Raw genomic sequence first — 8294 nt, 5'->3', positions numbered from 1 at the left:
TTAAAAATAGCCAGCATGGGGCGCCTGGTGGCTCAGTGGGTTAAGCCTCTGCCTTTGGCTCAGGTCATGGTCTCAGGGTCCTGGGATAGAGCCCTGCATCGGGCTCTCTGCTCAGCAGGGAGCCTGCTTCTTCCTCTCTCTCTGTCTGCCTCTCTGCCTACTTGTGATTTCCATCTGTCAAATAAGTAAATAAAAAATCTTAAAAAAAAAAAATAGCCAGCTTGAGGGGCGCCTGAGTGGCTCAGTGGATTAAAGCCTCCGCCTTCAGCTCGGGTCATGATACCAGTGTCCTGGGATAGAGCCCTGCATCGGACTCTCTGCTCCGCAGGGAGCCTGCTTCCTCCTCTCTCTCTGCCTGCCTCTCTGCCTACTTGTGATCTCTGTCTGTCAAATAAATAAATAAAATCTTAAAAAAAAAAAAATAGCCAGCTTGAAATAATCAATATGCCCAAGAGACAGAGCCTGGGTTGCCAAAGTTTGCTCTCCTACAATAGGTCATAGTATCATTCCCATTGTAAAGATGGGAAAACCGAGGCAGAAAGATGTGAAGTGAGTCGTCCAAAATCACAGCCACTCATAAGGGAAGAGGCTGAGACTGAAACTGACAGCTTGGCTCCAGAGTCCAGACTTTTAACTGCTTCATCACTCTTTGTCAGAAGCACCCTTTGGTTCAGAGTCTGCAAACCAATTGTCTCAAGAGTGTTGAATTTGGAAGGACAGGGGACTCGCTGTTTTTTGAGAATTCCTCAAAGGGATTCCCCGGATCAGGCTCATTTAAAACAGAAACCACCACGTGCTCTGAAGTTGTGAGACCAGGCAACTGAAAAAAAATCTTGGTAATCCTGACCCAAACTAGTTCCCCTTATGACTTTCCTATCTCTAGTACTGATGCTACCGTTAATGTGGAGGGTTTGCAGATGAGATATTGGAGCTACGAGCCTATACAGTAGCGACCTGTTGGGTCTCCACTGACCCTTGGTGGACAGAAACATCACGATTGTTGTGTATTGCCCGGTGCCGGGCACGTTATCACCCTTCGTAGAAAATATTTACAGAAGGAGTGAACATATTTGTAGCAGAATGTAAGTTCCTGAGAAGCAGGGACAGTGGTGTTCCTACACTGTATTCTGTAATGTTTCTCCTAAGTAATCCTTAAATTAGGTGCATCTGTTAAATTCTATTGATTGCAATCAAACTTTTTGGATGGGCACATCTGAATGCAGTGGGAAGCTTACTTCGGGATTTAAGAAATATTTGCCTCACTTTTAAGGAGCTTATTAAATTCTAGAAAGAGCCCATTTAAAAGCCTTTTTATTGAACCAGGAATGAAAGTAATGAAAACCAATTTTGCACAGTTAAAAAAACAGTGAAGCTCTTAATAATAATTGTTTTTGAACTCCCCATTGCTTAACTCAATACATTTTGTTTCTGAGTAAAACTTTCCTTTCCTCCTGGGAATGCCTTAACCAATCCCAAAGTTACACAGTAATTGAAGTTGTTAACTACTCTGCCAAATGTGAATCATTTGCCTGGGAGTCTGAATCACTTTTAAAAGCTCACTAATGTTGCTCGTGGTGCGGAAGCATTCATGGATGGCTCAGAATATTCCTGCAGGTTCACTCCAGTTGTTTTTTTTCCCTCGAGTTGAAGGAAAGTGTTATTTAAATTCATATATTTTATTAGATATTGCATATCTAACCCAACTGTATTCTTATGAAATTATTTCAGGGTTATCTGGATTGCTACATTCTGTCTCCGTGGATGCTGGCTCTTTCCAAGTGATGGGACTCTGGGGGAATTGCAGCTTTCTTCTTTGTACTTTGATATATTCCTTAAAAGATTTCTTTTTTAATTAAAAAGCATTCCTCATTTTTATAAAATCAATACATTACTTGATTTAATGATACTTACTTTCTGTGTTTCAGTTCCAGTTCAGACAGTAAAACATGTACTGAGTTTCTACTACATGCTAAAACGTAACATGGAGTAAGGTGGGGTCTCCTCCCTTAAGGAGCTTTCAACTAAGTGGGAGAGAGAAACGTATGGGGACAAAAACATCTATGCAGGTTGTTTGCACAGGGGATCAAGAGAACAGAGGAGGTGTTCTCTTCGAAGAGAGAGCCTGGGCATGACAAGGAGACCAGATAATAATGGACTGGGAGGCTGGGGGCAGAAAAGGCAGAGGGGACAGCATGAACAAAAGCAGAGATAATAAAGAACACAGTTTGTGTGGCTTGCTGCAAACCTCACTGGAATTGCTGGTGAAGAACGTGCTGGGCACAGTTGGTATGGAAAGATACTAGACAGCTGTCCAAAGACCCGCTCAGGAAGGACTTTTTTGCTATTCCAAGCCACTATGCCATGCTCTGCAGCTTGGCAGGAAATGAAGCACTGTGGAAGGGTTTTAAAAAAGAAAGTGACAGTGGGAATATAAATTGATTCAGCCACTACGGGAAACAGTATGGAGGTTCCTCAAAAAATTAAAAATATAATTACCATGTGATCCAGCAATCCCACTTCTGGGTATATATCCAAAGGATAAGAAAATATACAGAAAATAGATCTCTACTCTCTTGTTTATTGCAGCATTATTCACAATAGGCAAGATGTGGAAATCACCGAAGTGTCTTTCAGTGAATGAATGGTTACGGAAGATGTGTATGTACACAATATTGAGGTGGTGTCTGTGTACAATATTTTTCAAGACTGAAAAATGTGGTATATATGTACAATATTTTTCAGCTGCAAGAAAGAAGGAAATCTTGCCGTTTGCAACAACATGGATGGATCTCAAGGGCATTACGCTTATTGAGATAAGCCAGACAGAGAAAGACAAATACTCTTTATCACGTATATGTGGAATGTTAAAAAGCTGAACTTACAGAAACAGAGAGGAGAATGGTGATTACTGGGGACCAGGGCTTGGAGCACTTGGAGAGACTGACCAAAGGGTACAAACTTGCAACGAAAGGATGAATAAGTTCTGGAGATCTAACGCACAGCGTAGTGATTATAGTCAAGAAGGCCGTATTATATTCTTCAGAGACCAGCAAAGAGAGTAGATTCCTTTTTTTTTTTTTTTTCAAAAAGACTAGATCTTAAAGGCTCTCAGCCCCCAAAAGAAATGATAATTATATCATCTGATAGAGGTATTAACTAAAGCTATCGTGGTAATCATATTGTAATACATAAATGCCCCAAATCAATGCATTGTATGCTTTAAACATACACAATGTTAAATGTCAATCATATCTCAAAACTAATTTTAAAAGTTAAAATTAAAATAAAAAATAGAAATAGAAAAGAAACCGGCAAGTTCAGATCAATGATTTAGGTAAGTCATTCTGGCGGTACTGTGTACGGAGGTGAGGTTGGCAGAAGTAGAAGCTAAGACTCAGTTGGGAGACTTTTGCAACAACCCCTAGAAAATGGGTCTTGAATTAAAGCAGAGGAAGCAGGACTAGAGAAATCGGTGGTGGGTTTGAGGTATATTTACTAAGTGGAATTACCAAGGCTCTATGTTTGGAGGGTGAGAGGAAACTTCTAGAATAATCCTTAGGTTTCTGTCTGTATGTCCTTTGGTAGATGACATTTTAGGGGAAAGACTGATGAGCTCTATGTTGGTCTTTTGGGGTTATAGGTGTCTGCGGAACACCCAAGAAGGCTTGCACAGCAGGAATTGGAAAAAGTATTCAAAACTCAGGGCTAGGTTTTCGGGGTATTCGGTATTCTAAAGTTCTGGGCTAGAGCACAGATTAGGAAGGGCCTATGGTTAAATCTATGAGGTCGGGTAAGATCAATCAGAAAGCAATATGTAATGGAGTGTCTGGCTGGCTCAGTTGGTAGAGCTCATGACTCTTCATCTTGGGGTTGTGAGTTTGAGCCGCCCCCCCACTGGGGGTAGAGATTACTTAAGAATTTTTTTTTAAACATTCAAAATAGAAAAAGGAAAGCCGTATGTGAGGAATTATGGGCCGAGGGTGGCACTTCAGAAAGAATCAGGTAGAGTGGGAGAGGAACATGAAGGTGACAGAGAAACATCAGGGTGGTGCACAGAGGACCAGGAGAGGGCAATGCTATTGAAGCAAGGGCACTAGACACTTTCCGGAAAGAACAATGGACAACAGTGTTAAATGCCTCAGGACAATCCGGAAGGGGAAGGAGAGAAAATGCCCATGAGGCCTAGCGGTTAGGAGGGTCGCTTGTACTTCTGTCAGTGCAGGGAGGGGGAGGCAGATATTCCAGGCCTGGTCCGTGAGAGGGCACACCTATGATTAAGGGGAGATTTTTTTCTTTTCATCACCCTAAGTCAGTCTAAGTCAATCAAGCTGTTTTGTATCTCCATGGCTGGTGGGAGGGTTATTTCCTAGTCTGCCATTTCACTGAGGGGAGGATTCCTTGTTTGGGCTTCAGACCTCTTTCTTGGTCCTGAAGATGATAGACTTCAGTAGAATCCTGCTTCATCACATATCGCTTCGCCTTTTAAAAAAATATTTTTAAAGATTTATTTTTATTTATTAGAGAGAGAGTGAGAGACAGCCGGTGGCAGGGGGTGGGGTAGGGGCAGAGGGAGAGGGTGAGCTCGATCTCATGACCCTGAGATGATGACCTGAGCTGAAACGAAGAGTCAGTTCCTTAACCAACTGCACCACCCAGGTGCCCTGTTTTTTTTGGTTTTTTTTGTTTTTTTTTTTAACATAAACTATACCCACTTGTTCCCTGGTTACCAATGTCCAGAAACGATCCACACCAAGACACCCAGAACTGTCATTGTCTGCTCATCACTCTGGTTCACCACATCCTCTCCATCTTTGGACCCTGGGAGTTCATTACTGCCTTCACACCCAGCTATATGTTTTAAAGGAGTCTGCGCCAGGTACAGGTCATCATCCCAGGGTCGTGGGATCGAGTCCAGCGTCTGGCTCCCTGCTCAGCGGGGAGCCTTCATCTCCCTCTCCCTCTGCCTGCTGCTCTCCCAGCTTGTGCTCTCTTTCACTCTATCAAAGAAATTTAAAACTTTGTTAAAAAAAAATTTAAAAAATAAAGGATATCTACTGTCTAGTATTGCCATAAATGGAAAAATAGATCTTTTTCTGAACATTTAAATATTCTGCATGTACATAGACTTTTTCCTTAGCCCCACACGTTCTTATTTTGTTACTTTGTCACCTTATCTTTTTTTTTAATAAGTTTTAATTTTAACATACAGTGTTATATTTGTTTCAGGTTTATCACTTTATCTTGAGCTTTCGGTTGTACAAAGTTCTTATAAAACACTCTTGGGGGATTTTCTCCTATTCCTTGCCATGCTGTATCCTTCATTCAATAGGATGCTAAATTCAGTTTTCCGATATTTTATTTAGGATTTTAACATCTATGTTCGTGTGTGAGATTGGCCTGTAATTTATTCATAGTCTCTTCTCCCTTCCCTTCCTCACTTCCTCCTTTCCTTCTTTCTTTCATAGTACTCTTTTTGTGTCTGGGCTTGTAGTTTTGGGTTATACTAGTTAGTATTGCAGAAAGAGAGCTGGCAACATTTTTTTAAAGAAGATTTTGAAGATTTAATCATTTTACATAGGGAGAGGGAGAGAATCCTCAAGCAGACCCCTTGCTGGATGCAGAGCTCGTTGTGGCGCTCGACCCCAGGACTTTGAGATCATGACCTGAGCCAAAATCAGGAGTCAGACACACTCAACTGATTGAGCCACTCAGGCGCCCCAAAAGATGGCCATGTATTAAGTTTATTAACAGGCTCGCAAGTACATCTGTTCTTTGAAGGTTTATCTGCTTGAAGAGATATCTTTTATTAAGCTCTTGGGGCTTGGTGACTTTGGAGCAGTAGATCTTGGATTATGTTTTACATTTCTTCAATGGTTGTTCGCTTATTCATGTTTCCCACTTTTTAATTTTACAATTATCATCACATAAAATTGAGTGATTTTCTTTTGATGTATGGTATTATGAATTTTAGTACATGTAGATTTGTGTCAGTCTTACTACAATCAGCATACAAAACACTTGCAACATCCCCAAACTTTCTTCTACTGCCCTTTACAGTCACCTCTAACCCCTGACAACTGCAGATCTGGTCCCCCTTACTATTGTTCTGTCTTTGCAAAAGTGTCATATAAATGTAATCAAAGTAATGAGCTTTGACAATCTGCTCCTCATCATTTTCTCTACTAGAGCCTGCCAGTAATCATAGGTGAAATTGTTTTCTAATTGCAGAGAACCAAAACTTGGCTCTCTTTTTTTCTTTCTTTTTTTTTCATATGATGCCAAAATTGGTACTGCATAGAAAATAAAGAACTTCTAGAAAAATATCAGGACAAAGAATATTTCGTTATTGTTTTAACATAAATGGTTTATATGTCAAAATGTTACTCTCTCAGGCTCGGATCTTGCTGTTTGTAATACAAAGTTTTAGAATAAAGTGTCATTTTCTGCACCAGTTATGTGCTTACTACAAAGCTAAGTACTTTACATGTATTTCTCATGCACTCCTCATGACTATCTTCTTTACAGATGAAAAACTAGAGCACAGAGAAGTTAAGTGGTCTCCCCAAGATCACCCAGCTGGTAATACTAGTAGCAGAGCTGGGATTTGAACACGTCTTTCTTTCTCTAAATCTTGTCATTTCTATGAGTCATTTGTATTTATAAGAGAGTAGCGGTAGTAACAGTGCTGTTTTACAAGATTTATTCTTCCCTTCTCTGCTTTGCTTCATTTATATCTCCCATCAGAGAACTCATTTTTCATTTCATTTCATTTTTATTTTTAGAGATTTTATTTATTTATTTGAGAGAGAGTGAAAGCGATCACAAAGGCAAAGGGAGAAGCTGACTCACTGCTGAGCAGGGAGCCTGATGTGGGACTCCATCCCAGGACCCTGAGATCATGACCTGAGCCGAAGGCAGACGCTTAACTGACTGAGCCAGCCAGCCGCCCCTCATTTTCCACTTGAACAGTCATTTCTATGTGGCTTACTCCTAAACATTCTGTCTTCAATCCTAACATATGCTTTGAACTCCCTTGAATGCTAATATCAAAGATGTGGAACTGGATGTTGCTAGTGGATATCAAGAGGTACAGTGGTATAGTAGTTAAGGGCAAAAGCCTTGAATGTGGACTGCCAGGACTCGAATTCTGTTTTTACCACTTGTCAGCTAAATACTTGAGGTAAGTTGCTCAAATTCTCCATGACTATATTCTCATTTATAAAAAGAGAATAAGATAAGGGCGCCTGGGTGACTCAGTGGGTTAAGCGTCTGCCCTCGGCTCAGGTCAGGATGCGGGGTGGGGGGGGGGGTGGGGGGGGAGGGGAGTTGGGGGAGAAGTGGAGGGGTGGTTCAGGGATTGAGCCATGCATCAGGCTCCCTGCTCAGCGGGGAGCCTGCTTCTTCCTCCCCCTCTGCCTCTCCTGCTTGTGTTCTTTCTCTCCCCCCCCTTTCTCTCAAATAAATAAATAAACTGTTAAAAAAAAGAGTAAATTTGCTATTATGTCTCAAATACTTCATTTCTAAAACTGATCTTTTCAACCTCCCTCTCAAAGCACATCTTTCCTCTTTTTACCCCTCCCCCAATAATAAAAAACTATATCTAGGCTCCTTCTTGTTTCATCAAGCCCTAGAGCCCTTCCATGATGTGTTTTGAATATATCCTTTTGTTTTTCCAATTTCTTTCTTTTTTTTTTTTATTTTTTTTTTATTTATTTGACAGATAGAGGTCACAAGTAGGGAGAGAGGCAGGCGTAGAGAGAGAGAGAGAGAGGAGGAGGAAGCAGGCCCCCTGCCAAGCAGAGAGCCCGATGCGGGGCTCGATCCCAGGACCCTGGGATCATGACCTGAGCGAAAGGCAGAGGCTTAACCCACTGAGCCACCCAGGCGCCGCTGTTTTTCCAATTTCTTGGCCACCCAACTTTACCTAGATTACTTCAAGAACCTTTCTTTTTCCTCTTCTTTCAGACATTTTCTCTTTTAATCCATCCAGTCTTTTCTTCATATAGTACACTTTGACTATTTCTAGGGTTGTCTGTGATTTTTTTGTTATTAAACATTTTTTTAATCTGATGATAATGAATTATCAAAACTCCCAGCTCCTATACAACAGAAAAAATTATAGACTCCCAAACTTCCTCTAGGATTTAACCACTATTCACTATTTGGTGCACGTGTTACTTAATACTGTACAGAACCATTTTTAAAATTAGGTGCATATTTTCTTTATTATTACACATAACCACTAGTAACATTTTTGGTGTGTATTTCTACTGTTCACAATTTGGCATGTTGCA

Source organism: Meles meles, chromosome X (genome assembly GCF_922984935.1).
Source record: "Meles meles chromosome X, mMelMel3.1 paternal haplotype, whole genome shotgun sequence".
Taxonomy (NCBI): domain Eukaryota; kingdom Metazoa; phylum Chordata; class Mammalia; order Carnivora; family Mustelidae; genus Meles; species Meles meles.
The sequence above is the reverse complement of the archived record's forward strand: the minus strand, read 5'-3'. Positions refer to the sequence as shown.